Source organism: Mya arenaria, chromosome 1, assembly GCF_026914265.1.
Source record: "Mya arenaria isolate MELC-2E11 chromosome 1, ASM2691426v1".
Lineage (NCBI taxonomy): Eukaryota > Metazoa > Mollusca > Bivalvia > Myida > Myidae > Mya > Mya arenaria.
This window is the reverse complement of record NC_069122.1, coordinates 32,851,127-32,866,617: the sequence shown is the minus strand read 5'-3', so window position 1 is coordinate 32,866,617 and position 15,491 is coordinate 32,851,127. Positions and strand designations below refer to the sequence as shown.

Below are 15,491 nucleotides of genomic sequence, written 5' to 3'. Positions count from 1 at the left end.
ATTCTGATTTTCATCTTCAAAACCTCTTCCAGCAATATTCTCATCATTTTCTTCAAAGTTTGATGTAATTATGCATCTGTGTATTCGCGTATGGTGGTTTGTTATTTAATAATACGACACGTATTTTTCTATGTTGGGCATAACAACATCACAGTTTCTCCAAAAAATGATCTATCGCTTTATTATCATTTCTTTGTTCTGATATGTTAAGGATAAATTCGTCATGACTATTTCATTTTCAATACTTTATTGATTTCTTTGGGGATAATGTAAGTTTAAAGCTGTAAATAGTTTTTGTTTATTTAGAGCTGCAGTCAAAAATGTCCATCGTTATGTTTACACGTCTTCAATTAATATTATGTTGATAATATGTGTGCCGACATTAACGGAGATATATGATTTCAAAACGATTCCAATCATCAAATCAGAAACAAGGTTATAGTAAGTAAAAATGTCTGATGTAATATACAAATATTATCTTAACGGCAGAATGAAAGAGAAATACATGACATTTTACCAATAAATTAAGACATACATACCATCTACATTTTGTCTAAAAATAGAACATAAGCCTATCTTGAATATGTCCATCTACATTCTAAATAGTATGGCTTTAAAACCAAGACTATAAATAATATAGTTCGTTTTAAGTTAAACATGTTTGATGCACTTTGGTAAAATCTGTTTTAAAAAAAACCCCTGTTTAAATTGCTTTACATTTGTTTCCAATTTTCCTGATCTTTAAACAGAAAATGATAACAAAAAGATTAAACGATTTAACTTTGTAGTTTTTTTACAACTACCGTAATAAACGTTGTCAGTGTTATGTCACTCTTAAATTTCAGCTCGCTAGTAACCGCTGGACAAAACATATTCAATTTTATACATTTTCACAAAATGAATATCGGAACAAGCTCATTGTCAGGTAAATTATGTCCATAATAAAGGGACAAAACGATTCGTGTTTACGGCCGATGTCGCCTATATACTATTTGATAACTTCGGAATCGATTATGACCAAATTGCTGTATTCCGATTGGTGTTAGACATAAGTGAAACAACTCTCAATTCTTTAGTGACTGTCATAAAACGGAACGGACTATGTCATTTGATACATAGAAGGCATTTTTATGACAGCGTCAATTAACGAAACCCGCTTCATTCTTTCAAAACTATTCTGACAACATATACTCGTTTTACAGCAAGTTTGTTTTATCGTGTCGTCTTAATATAGATGTTGGGCAGAGATCAGCACTAAAATTTTGTGTTATTTATGCAAAGACAAGAAAATTATAGCAAACTCCATATAGAGATACCACAATAAAAAAACAGCGATGTATAATTGTATGGAAGGTTCCAAGATGGACCACAGAATGCAATCGATTACGTCAAATCAAAGAACTGCTTGACAAGGACAGACGCATCAAGATTCTTGATTTTTAGGAGGGCACACTGTAATAACTGTAATGAATCCATATGTGGATAATCAGTGCAACATGGATCCCTAAGATGCAATCAGAATAATAAAATATTAATGATGAATTGGTCCGATTTACGTTAAGCGACATTTTCATAAAGACTAGCTTCCTCTTGTAAAATAACTAGTACGTAGTATTTATCTACATATCATCCACAAGGCTCATAGTTCGGAAAGATAAGAGAGATTTTAATGTATGCTTTTTGGACACCCTAGTATATAGCGGTTAAATTAGTATACGCATTGTCTTTCATTTCTCGAAAACAAGTATTTCGGGAAGTTAATAATATAGGTATGATAAACGAGATGTGATAAATTCCACAGAGATTGGTTTTGAGCCCTTTCACATGAACCATGTGTTAAGTTGTATTAATGAGCGTATTGCGTTTTCACTGTTTGAAACTCAATACGAAATGGTCTGGTTATGTTGAATTAACCTTGCATTGTTAAAAACACACATTTATACTTTAAGTCCTCAATAACATGCTTCATATTCAAACTTTAGCTGGAACAATAAAACAAATACGCTTAAGGGCATTTTGAAATATCAATTAATTTTCAGTTTTCATTAAACCTTTCTTCCAATAAGCAATTAAAACAATTTATTTTTAGTTAAATCGGACACGCCAAGAAATGCTCAAATAGTTAGCTTTAATAACGCGATGTTGATCAGAGAGACAGTTTGATGCTTCTTGGTATCCATCAGGCCAGTCAATGACGATTTCAGACGGAAAAATATATTGGCAAAATATTTACACGTTCCTCATGAAAGCTTTGAAGCATCTTTAGACCGGCAAGATTGGCGTTTGTTTCCAAATGAGCGAATGGCGTAACAACGTTTGTTTTCTTCAAGCCTGTGGGTTGGGATAGCATAATGTGCAGAGGTTACGATACATTTAGAAATATCGGAACGTTAATTGGATAAAATAAGTGTTTGTGAATTTGCGGATTGCACAGTATTTGGGCAAATTAAGTGTGAATCGAATTATTTTGGTGAAAGTGTTAAATAAAATAATGAAAAGTAAGCCATAACTTACTAATTTACAATCGAATGAATATAACCTTTTGTAAAGTTATTGTGAGATCGAAGAGTTTATAAATCGTTGATTCATGCATATGACCTTTTCACTCAATTAAACAGTTAAATACATGGGCGTAATTTACGCGCCCTAGTGATTTTGCCTATTTAATCTGAAAATCTCTTTGACTAAAACTTGGAAATCAGTGATACGTGCGAGGGTATGTATAATAGGTACAGTATGTAAATAAGTTGATAAAATATGAAAGCGCTGATAAAATAGATACAAGTTTCAAATATTTGATATTAATAATAAATTATATCAAATGTAGCTTTAAAAACAACGGCTAGTATAACAGATGATCGTGACTGATCATAGATAACACTTGTTGTATATGTACTGTTAGTGGCGACCAGTAAATATATCTTGGACAGTTTTATAGCTATCATAATGAAGGGTATCAAATGTCAGTTCTATCTCGACCACTGTTTAAATACAAGTGATATGCTTTAACGTGCTGTGTACTATCACATTCATAACCAGCCTCCGATTGTGGACGTATTATCTTTAATGTACAGGTAATATATTCCGATAAGCTAATAAACAGCTGTAGGTGTACTGCGGACTATTTATTTAACTTTTGATTATATATATTGATAATTAAGAAATTTGAATCAAAGTTAACAAATATTTATCGGTTAAAAAATAGAGGTACCCATAAACGCGTTCCATCACGAGTTGAAATAAACACAAAAAACGGGTTCATCAAATAAGATTATTCTTTTAAATACAAATTGGTGTTATGGCGTGTGGTGGACCTGGACTGGCCTGTCAGAAAGGGCCTTTGGCTCATGATGATCTCATTAAATCAATCATTAAAAATATAGAAAGATTTAGGTGATCGAAATGGAGTATACAGAAGGAAATTGCAGAGACAGGCTTTTTGAGCTACCATTGAACATATTTAATGTCTTCTCTTGTTCCATGTGTTATAAATATCTTTTTCACACGGGAAATAAGTTAACTCCCCAAATTGAGAAACCGTGGATGCTTGTTCCCGCAGAAAATGCCCGGACACACTACGCTGATAACTTTTCCGTCTTAGCTGACGTTAAAGACGCAAAACCTCGTGACGTCATATGCAATTCACTTAACCGTGACGACTGTACGCGCTGGATGAACTGTTTCCAGGCAGCAATTAGATGCTGTCAAAAACAGTTAAGTATCCCGCTGAGTAATGTCACTTCCGGGTTATGCCCGCGCACCTGGGACGGGTACAGTTGCTTTGACGACGTCCTGCAATCTACTCGAGTAAAGCTGTCCTGTCCCAGCTACATAGAGCATGGGTCCACATCCGGTAAGTTTTATTTGATGTATATTTTTTTTGCTGAATATTTAGTTGTAAACAATGAGTTAAGTCGCATCACACTTTTGGAATAGTTGCTACAAGTATTTGGCTACTAATTCGAAAATTGCCGAGATTTTTACTTAAAATGATTTCGTATTAATTATATTGTAAAAAACTTTATTCAGGTATATTTCAATTATGTATTCGCAATCACAACATTTAAATTTAATTAAGCGTTCTATATATTGACGTTTGACCAATATCATACTAACTGTCTGTAGTTCTGCTATAATTAAACCTTTCTCAGAATTCCTTTCGCAATAACTGAACTGTCAGTGCACAATAAAGGGTTCACTTGACTAATATTGAAAATAAATTAAAGAAAAAGCAGACTCTTACGAACTTCCAACATAAGGGTCTACTAACGTTTGTCAATCATTCTCAACATCCTACCTTTAATTTGATTCGAATCGTTCCTCGACATATTTATTTCTCTTATTCACCAAATCGAGTCTCAATGCTGGAACAAGATTAAAAAGGTCTAAAAAAATTCAATACAACTTACACTCTTTTTTAATTTAAATGTCAAAGTCAGCCTAACAATCTTTTGCACTGACCGAATAAACGTAACCACTAATAATTATCGAGCGGGCCACATTGACCATTGGCTACACTGTCCGTTTTGAAAGATATTTAAACTGTATATTTATATACCGGCTTAAAAATATACACTGCCTACCGGCTTAAAAATATACACTGCCTACATATGCGACTTTTTGTATGATATACAGTGGTTAAATAAAGGTTCAAGCAGGGCATTTGTCGAAATTTAAGAAAATTGCATATTCCTTTGGAATTTGAACCGAATAACAGCTAAAACAACCGGGTCGGTCATTTTAACCTTGTATCATGAACCGCAAATTATCAACAAACTTGAAATAGGTTATTCAGGTCACGTATTTGAAACACACTTAAATAACAGCGATAAAATATTTTCGTGTAACCGCTATTGAAAGAGCGTGCTTTCTCGTTTTTAATCGACAAATTACTTTATCTAAATAATTCTCGAAAATACTAAGCTGGTAGACGGTTCATAAATATATATTTTATTTTTGAGAAGAATAAGACCCATTAAGTCAGTAGAAGCAAACATAAATTAACTTATGTGTGATATGAGGCGTGTTCAATCTGTCGCTTATCACATACTTCGCTGATATCAATAACAGCATGTCCTTATATCAGTGTATATACAATGTAAACTACTTTTATAATTAAAATATTTCTCAGACAGCAACCTTTTCCAGTGCAACACCAATTTTGTAAAATATCTATCTTTTCAATACGCCTAATATTAAATAATCACTTTTATTTAGTTTCTGCTCATCGTTTTCGTTGCACAAATATGTTCAAAATTTAAGTTAGTGTTTGAACTTTTCTTCAGTAGGGCAACAATAGCATATTTGCATAAGCTTTCCAATTAAATAACTTTAACTTTTATATTCTAGTAGATACAAATAATCCAGTCGAATATTTAGCTAAATGCTTCAGAAAATGTGAAAACGCCCAATTAGAAAACATTATATTGAGAACTAACTAAAAACATTGACCGACGCATGTAAAAAATCTTGTTAAGACCTCTTTCCAGAAATTGATTTCAGAGCATACATTTACGTGAACTGTTTTAACGCAAATATACATTACAACAATTGTCAATTATGACCACCTATTTCCTTTTGTTATGTAAACGTATCTAATGTTAAATCGATTGTTCTTTATAGACCTCATATTATGACTATACAATCGTAAATGGCATGAAAATATTTCAGTTTAAACAATACTGTAGCAAAACAAAATACAGAACTTTACGTTAGTGTCATTTATAACTTAAAAATATATTTATAAGCAATAAAATGTTCAGCTAGAAGACAATGGCTGTTTTTAGTCATGTAACATCACAATATTGTTTGATGCATGTGTAGTCTGTTTGTGGTATGTTTATGTACACTCGAATGTAGTGTTTATACCAATTGTGTCATTGTCGTTCGTGCAATTGTATTGTGCCCACTGGATTATATTTAAATGTTCAACAACTAGTCTTGATCCTGTAGTTTTCATTGTTATATTGAAATTTAACTGCAAGATTGTTTCACAGTGTATACAAAAAGACCAGGGAAGTTTGAAATATATTTTTGTTTCTTTTTTATCAAAGGTTCATCATTAAAGTAGAAGATCAAGTGTGATATTTAAATAATGTATATCAACTTCAGTGACAACCGCTTTTTTATTGTCAAGATTGCTTGCAAAAAACATACAATATTAAATAGCAATCTAAGCTATGTGAATTAATTCAGGCATTTAAGAAAGATGCATATTGATTGCTGGCAAGTGTTTCTCGTTAATTTCTGCATTCAATATGTTATTGCGCTTCGTGTATCAATATGTCTTACCACTGACCAGAAATTTATGTTTGTGTTGGTAGATATTTGGCGGCATGTATTGAATACCATTTGTTACAAATCAACGTAAGAATACTCACAAGCCGAAAAGAATGTTTATATAAATTGTAAGAAATATTTATTCACGATCCTTAAATGTGTTCAAATGTCCGGTCGGTAGTCTTTATTTCCACCAGTTATCCCCATTATATAATTTGTATTTTGTATGCCTTAATGTAGGACAAACATTTTTTTAAGAAAACGTTATTTGTGACTTGTCTATGATAATACTCAATCAAAGATTGTCCATCGTTCCATTTTTAGATAAATATTTATATGTATGTCATACACTAAACAATAACCTCGACACATTTATTGTACAACGAACATTTATTTTGTATCACAGCTTATTTATAACCATAATTGACATCGTATGAGTTTTTGACTACACAATGATCTCAATAACATGCCACTTTATTACTGCTATCGAACATAAAACGTTGTGAAATAATTTGATAGAAACAAGTTGTTCAGGAAGAGAGACATAGTAACATCAACCTTCCAGACGAGAAAGACCACTAACGCGGATATTGTTGAACTTTACTCTACTTCATCCACTGGAGACAGATCTGTATTGCACTATAAGAAGCAATGCCATGGGAAGTCAATAGGCATACCGTTGGGCAATCGGTCAAACGGTTAATAAATATGATTTTATGTCGGATGCTTCAATGAGTCAATTATAATACTACTTCAAACTTTAAATAAGTAATAAGTAACATTTTCATTATACGTCCAGTGACTGCACCGTTGTAAAATAAGATATAGTCATCAAATGTGTTCCTATGCTTACCTTTGAACTAACATTCGATTCAATTAGGTAAATACAACATCTAAATTTTGGGAGAGAATGTAATTCGCAAATCTCGAAAAGCAATCTTATTTGATATTAATATACTAGATAAGTAGCTCTTACCATTAAAAAGGAACCGTTTGATATGATAAAGTTAATTCTGTAATTCAAATCTCAGGTTAACCCATTTAACGCTAATGCTCTCAGTAAGATGCAATATTTATATAAAAGATTTACGATTCAAAATCAGCAATAAACATTCTTTAATGTTCAATAATAATTTAATACTGTTTAAACGAGTTTGAGTCAATTAATTCTAAACGATGACAAACAGCTGTAGGATAAATAGAGACTTATGTCACTTACCTAATCTTATGAAGATCATATTTTACAAAAAAAGCGTTGTCTTATCGGCAACTCGATGGGAGATATATTGCCATTGAAAGAGCGAATATAATATTTTTATGTTGTTATGCTAAAAAAAAAGATAAACACATAGTTATGTTGTAATGTAAAAAATAAAATTTTAGAACCTTTGGAAATATTTCATGATCAATTTTAAATGAAATATGTGACAAAAATTACGTTAAACAAATTAAAATAGCCCAAAACATAAAGAAATTGGAGTATATACATATTGTACTTAAGTTAATATAATACTTCTTTAATAAGATTATTTGTGTATTTTCTAAGTGATGTTTTTTTTTTCCGTTTATTTGTACATTTACATCCTTCTCTATCTAGTCTAATATTTTAAAAATCCAAAGACACTTTGGAAACCAATCGCTCATAAGATCAATTTCAGCCAAATATAATTTTATTCTCCGACACGCTCTGGCCGACGAGAATATATTGATTAAAACAATCCGTGGTTGAAATATCTTCTAACGAGACAAGACCATATATTTTTCATGCTTTCGATAACATTGTATTCTAACAAGGACAATGAGTTCCATAGACATTCAATATTCAAACAATGAAACATTATTTCAATTATTCGTTTTCTATAAATTAGTAATATAAAATAAATAAATGTTCCGCCTCTGACGGACTCGAACGAGTGACCCTTTCAAACACGCTGCTTTTATCATGTACATACCTTTTATAAACATATCGGCCGTGGATTTTGAATTTTTTAAATATTGCAAAACAAATTATGTACGTATATTTTAAGGTATAACACCGAGACCATGTTAGACACAGGTACATTTACACAGTTCTTTTTCGGCTTTAAGGTTTAAAAGTGTAGTTATAGGCTCGAGCATGCTCGCATGAAACCCTCGTCTCGTGCTATGATGCATGTCATTCAAATTTTGTAACACAAACATACGTACATTGGTGGCGTAGTGCACAATGAGTAGTCCAAACGAGCACACACACTTACAATATAGTTTTGAAACCTTTCTTTTCAAGATTTGCACACGGCACACTCAAAACAATCTATTCCGCTAGCTTCATAGATTTATTCGCAATTGATGTCTGTAACTGTTTACATGAAATGTGATTTTGCTATTGTGAAATGTTGGGACACGTTTCAGGCAGGATATATATAAACAAGTACATGGCACAAGTCAGGTCCTGTTGTTACTGGCCGTTTCAAACATCTAATTATAAAAGAGATGTTGAGGCATGTGTAAATTATGCCATACGTTATACGTATACATCTGGTTTGTACTTTGTGTCTCGTTCAAATTCCGAGCCTTAAGCCTTTAAACAAGGTTTTTGTTTAAATGTTGTTCACCTTGTTTAAAGCTATAGTTCAGGTCATCTCGAAAAAAAATCCAGAAGTGCAAACCCCAGAGTATTTGTTTTAAGCATACACTTATCCCGTATGATCAGATAAAAATGATTACACTCTGGAAAAAGACAGTGGCGACCTTAATACCCTTATACAACAATACACGTCATACGTAGTAAAAGAAATTTACACAACCATAAACAAAAGATCTTTGTAGTTTTAATTAATTGCATCCGTTTCAACAGTTTGCCCTGGAAAAAAAATATATAATAACAATTGCGATGCTTATGGCATCATGTTTTCGATGACTTGCAAAGCTGAACAAAATGTTTAATACTTTCGATGTCAATGAACACAGAAACTGTCCATAAGCTTCAATTAGTGTAAACACAATACAGTTGCCTTCATAAGGCCTGAAGCTTTGAGACAAAGTCCTATCCCTTGATAATTGTCATTTTGTTTGTGTTCGCATGTAAACGCCATCGACAGTTATGTTGAAAAATAGTTTGTTTTTATAATGTGAACTCTTCGGAAACTTGAAAATGTAGAATAACCTTTTGCGCAAATAGCAGTCACGGATACGGCCCTTATTTATTACATTGAAGACTTTTAACCACGGTCAGGACTGATTGCCTGAAACCAGCATACAACAGTTTTGTTTAAAAAAGGAACACTTCCGTGTTTGTGCGGACCTCAGCATACATTTGCCAACAACTTGAAAATGACTGCAAACTAGCCATTAACAGCTTTAATTATTATCTTGTGTCAACAAAGAAGTCGATATCGGAGGTACAAAGTTTATGCATGCCTTTTTAGAACAAATTAGTGGCACATGTTGTTTCCAGTTAAATATTTAAAAATAGGCTTTATGATATCAACGTGCCATTGTGACAACGACACCAACATTATACAAAACTTAATCACAACAATCACTTCAACTAAATGTACCCACCCGAGGCATTGTCTCGTTGACTCCTGCCTTAAAATGCAAACCATTTCGAGATTATATATATTGAAGTCCGGGAGGTAGTAACAACATTAGACACTTCACATACAACGAGTCGCAGGTGCTTCTCAAGTTATATATAATGTCAAATCTAGTGTGTATTTCTCGTGCACGATCTCTGGTTCGACAGCAAATTAGTTACGTTTCCATAATACTCGCAGAAACTACTTAACAACCCATCACTGACACACTTTCTATGCATGGACGATTAGCGGCATAGAAAGTGTATCAAGTATGCGTTGTTAAGTAGTTTCTGCGAGTATTATGGACACGTAATGAATGTGGTGTCGAACAAGACAACAATACACATTACAAATAACAATTTCTCAGATATATATCAATTCCTGCACAGAGCATCATGGGCCAGATTGGATGAGTTTGTGTAAGGAATTTGAGTGCTGCTTTTATAACAACAGTAGCTGTGATATCTGTAAATCAAGCAATGTTACTATTTTCATTATAGTCTTAACCATCTAAAGCTGTTTAAGACAACACATTAACATAAGGTATGTTTATATTCAGCATACGCGTACAAAGACTGTACAGAAAATGGTACATGGTGGTTGAACCCGGTTACAGGCTTGGAATGGACAAATTACACCAACTGTGTACCGAAACAGGTATTGCATTAATTTATACCATTACAAAGCAACCTGCGTACCCCAAAATGTTTCAGATGTTTTGTCCACCGGTCCAAAATCAGGTGGCATTGCTAAGCTAGATTAAACTGTGTGCGCATCTGAATTGTGACTAAAACTGATAGCTTGTAGAAACAAGCCCTCTCCGTTTCCAAGATAGAACCGTCTTGGTTGGGATACGGACATGATATTTACTTTCGTTCTCGAACAGTTGCTATCGTTATACAGGTTGTATTAATACTTACATACAATAATATTTCTTGTCATAGGACTACTATACGGTGGTTTATGTGGCGCTAGCTTGCAACATCCTCAGTCTTCTCCTCCTCATACCAACCTGCGCTATCTTCCTTGGCATCAGGTATGTTATCATTGAAACCAGACAAAGGTGTATATGACGCGATGTTATCACCCTTGTGAACATATGCAGGGGAGTATTTGACAGCAGTTAACTGCCATTAGTGCATGCATCTGTACTATTGATAAGTTACTTCAAAACGAACGGACAAATACCGTTATGTACCAAAATTATGTGAGCGTTTTTATTTACCTTAGTCAATTTAAAAAAAAAAGCATATGTTTGAAAATAAACAATGTAATAATATTGCTTTTTACATACCATATTGATAAACAATTGATGTCAAACAATGAAAGATAACTAATATTCACGTATACGACCTTGCCTCGTGACCCCGTATAAAATTGCTAGCTTTTAAAGGTGTTAAACAATTGAAAATAAAAATATGCACTTTTAATGCAATATTGAGCTTCAAATATAATTTGTAAAGACATCATATGGTCGGTTTTGACCATGTTTTAGGGGTATGGCATCCTCTTTAATTTGTTCATGACGCTATGTTTGTGAAATTTTAACATAGCAACATATTTCGATCCAATTCATATATTTGAACAAAATGACTTAAAGATTTACTAATTGCAAATAGATCCATGTCTTGAAGTACTACAAAACCCATCAGCTTAAAATGCTTTCAATATAATACGAACGACCACAAACGTTTTGATCACTATCGAGAAACAAAAGCAGTTCCCAAGATTTTATGTTCTTTGATAAAACGGACATATTTTTTGGGGACAAGTTAACATTATAATGCACCGGCGTATAAAAATCGCCATCATGTTAACGTATGCATGCTCAATGTCAAGGAATGATAGCAAATGACAAGCAAGTCAAGATTTTTCTCTGTTTCATACATAAAGTTTAGTAATAATTTATTGTCATTAATAATATATATACCTGTTCACTATTATGTGAAAGTTGTTCACTATGATATGAAAGCAGAAATGGTGATCACATTATCTTCTTTGCAGTATTTTATATTCTTAATTATTGTTTGTAAATATAATTGAGAAGTTATAAGTACCCTTACGTTGCAACCAAATACGAGTAAACAAACAAAAAGGTCAATAAACTGTTATTTAAACTATTAATGCAACTCCATATATCTGTATTCCATATTACAATGAAATGTTACATGTACTTTCCGAGTTCTGTCATAACAAATATGTTGAGGATTAATAAGAGTTAGAATAATTGAACTAATCTCCAGTTTAAGAGGGACATAATTACCATGCAAACACCTTTTCATGGACGACATTAACATGAGTACATTTTTAAAAGCTTGAGTTGCTGCATTGGAATTTTCATGTGAAATCTCATCAGGCGGTAATTTTCATAGTGTTTTTCTCTATTTCAGGCGGGCTGTAAGCTACTGTACATACTGACACGATACGTAAGCACGGCAAACTTCTTCTGGATGTTTGCTGAGGGTGTCTATCTCCATAGGTTAATCGTTCACGCCTTCTCGCCGCCAAAGACACTTATACCGTACTATTTGTTTGGTTGGGGTAAGCGGAATACATAGAGCATACTATGTTGCGCTGCCGATATATTTGTAGTCCATATTGCTCTGCAAAGTAATGGCAACATAATGCAGGTGTTAAATAGGACATTGTGTTGACATTTTGATGTTCCTTAGCCTATGTATAATGTTAAAAAACAAAACACAGTGCAACTGTTTTGAAATACGTATTTAAAGTATGAGTAAAACATACCAAAGCAGAATTATATCATATTGATCATCCAAAGCAAATTCATTTTTGTTATAATATGGAACTCGTCGTTGTTCCTCAGTTGGTGCCTGGATTCCATCTCTGATCTACACTATTATTAGAGCTACAAAACAGGAATACAATTCCAGGTAATGGCTTAAGAACATTCAAATGTTCAACGGCAGATATTTATAGTACATTTTGGGCTTTAAACATTAAATATTTTCATTGAACCAGTTGTTTCACATCTTTTATTATGGGGCGAGATTCAATATTCTATTGTTTTAATTGATATTCAATATATATAATTTCAGTCCAGAAAATTTCTGCATTCTTTGTATTATGGGTATTGATAGCTGTTCTTTAAATACATATACCAATGTATGAATCCTAAAATAACCTGTGTGTGTGTGTGTGGGAGTGTTTTGTGTTTGTACCTCTAGTCAAGTAATCAGTAGGTCCAAAGGTCAACTCGGTAATCATGTAACAACATTATACTATCATATATTTTAGTTGCTGGGTACACAATATAGGCCCATATGAATGGCTACTCTACACACCAAATCTCATATGTATTGGGGTAAGTATAATTAAATAAGATATTATTTACAAGTTAATATATACAGTCTCAATTTGTGGAAGGTTTGGTTTTTTGGCACTGATGTAATTATAATTCTACGATCAAACAGCCGTCCTTATCATAACGTTACATGTTCAGACAAAATCCCCAAAACAACGATGGTCATAACAGTACAAATGAATAGAGTTATGCGTACTTTAAAATGTTATTGATTATCTGATTATTCATTCTTTATCGTTTCAGGCAAATGTCCTCTTCTTGGCAAATATATTGAAAATATTATGCTCTAAATTGCAAACTCATCCAAATAAGCCGAAAAATTACAGGTATTTTCAGTGTTTCTATTCCATACTTATGTATTTTAATAAGAAGCTTAAACATATTCTTGTTTTAATTTCGAATGACTCTTTACCCTACAATCTATTTGCAATAGTTAATGGCCTCTTCCTTTGTCGTTTTATAAATATGGAAACTATAAAAGAAGAAGACAAAGCATGGAATCACTAGACATTTAACAGCTTACATTTTCTTACCTGTCTTAGTACATGACTGTTGTTGAATTTGGTGAATTATCCCTTAAATTATAATGATTCTATTATGAAAACGAGCATACATGCTGATTATTTCATTGGTGTCTGCATATCGATAATCAGTTAAAGTTCTAAAAGTGTAACGAATACCATCAGAAAAAGAACTTTCTCAAATGTACAAAAAACAAATGTTATACAATTGTGTATACTACTAATTATAGAAAATCGTATTGAGTTAACAGATGTATGTGTAGCGCATTTAACATATGGTATTAAGCACACGGTTATTATTTTAAATTATGCAGCATATATAACGTACACAAAAATCAAATAATTGTACTGTAAATTTGTATTTAATTTTAACAAACATATACAGTTAACAATACTTATGTACTTATGTATACGTTTTTCTAATAGGAACGCGTTGAGAGCGACGTTTGTGCTAGTACCTTTGTTTGGTCTCCAGCAGTTCCTTGTGATATACAGACCCCCACCGGGAACCACGCTGTCTTTCACGTACGAGATACTGCAGAAGGTCGTTCAAAATACACAGGTACAACCACCATTAACAGATTAGTCTGTATTGGGCAAAACGTTTCATTGCAGTTAATTATGATATATGTGTGCGTAACATGTAGGTATATTATAGTACTACATGTACAGTAACCTAACTTAAGGAAATAACATGCAAAAAGGCCGACATGAACGTTCGCATAAATCTTTAAAGTCACTGTTGCATTTTTGCTTCAATTATTTAAGTGACGTTATTGATAATATAAACAAATACCAATATCAGTATTTCAAATAATAAACATTGCAACAGATATATTCAGTTGTAGTTATTATATTTTCAGGGGTCGACCGTGGCGTTAATTTTCTGCTTTTTCAACGACGAGGTTAACACATACATGAGGAATTGCATAGGATCTTACATTAACATCAGAACGTCATCTAAAAATCATAATCGTAAAAGCAGCATGTCTTCTTCAACACAAATTACGTCATATACATCTCTTGCGAGACGAAACACGAAATGCAATGACAATTCTGGTAAAAGTTATATGCCGCTCAGTGCTAGTAGTACCACGCAGGAGCTAACATCACCGACCAATGGTCACGTGACATTTTCTGTGTGATGTCAGAACTGATAAAACTGAAGGACAAGTGATAAGTGACAAGTGTTTTAGAAATCCTGATCAGCAAAAAGCATGTGTGATTGTTTATTGTACAGTTTAGCCTACTTGTTAGTGTTATATGATAAGAATTATTTTCTTATCATTATCAGTCTTTTGTATTTGTTCTTTCTCATCAACGGACGGTCATTGCTGTTGATTTATACGTTATCATCTTTTAACTCTCAGATTGTCTCGAGTGCTCAATATAATCAACAATGCAAATATATACCACTTATTGTAATGTTTTTGAAAATGAGTCACATTTGACATGGATAATCAAAGTCAAATTTAGATTGATAAAACCAAATGTGAGTGGAGATTCATAGCACAAGCATTACACCTGAAACAGATCAACAAATTGGAACACACGCAGCAAAATAAAGAAGTCGTGTGATGATAATCATGGTAAATCGCCATTACAAAACTAATTCAGCATTCAATCTAGCTTTCCTTTGTTATAGTAGTATGACATCATAAATTCTCTAGGCTCATTTTCCATGTAAATTTGTAAGCAATATAATATTAATCATCGGTTCTTGCGTCCGTATGTACTTAGGATTTTAGCATATTTGGCTAAGCCAGGGTTTAAATAAGATCCTTCAAGGTAATACCTCGTCGGAGA

At 32.8% G+C, this 15,491-nt stretch overlaps 1 pseudogene; it reads left to right on the top strand.

Annotated features, from left to right (window-relative positions):
- The first annotated feature begins 3,402 nt into the window (after window positions 1-3,402).
- Window positions 3,403-14,925, top strand: LOC128226506 (calcitonin gene-related peptide type 1 receptor-like; annotated as a pseudogene).
- Window positions 14,926-15,491: the final 566 nt, after the last annotated feature.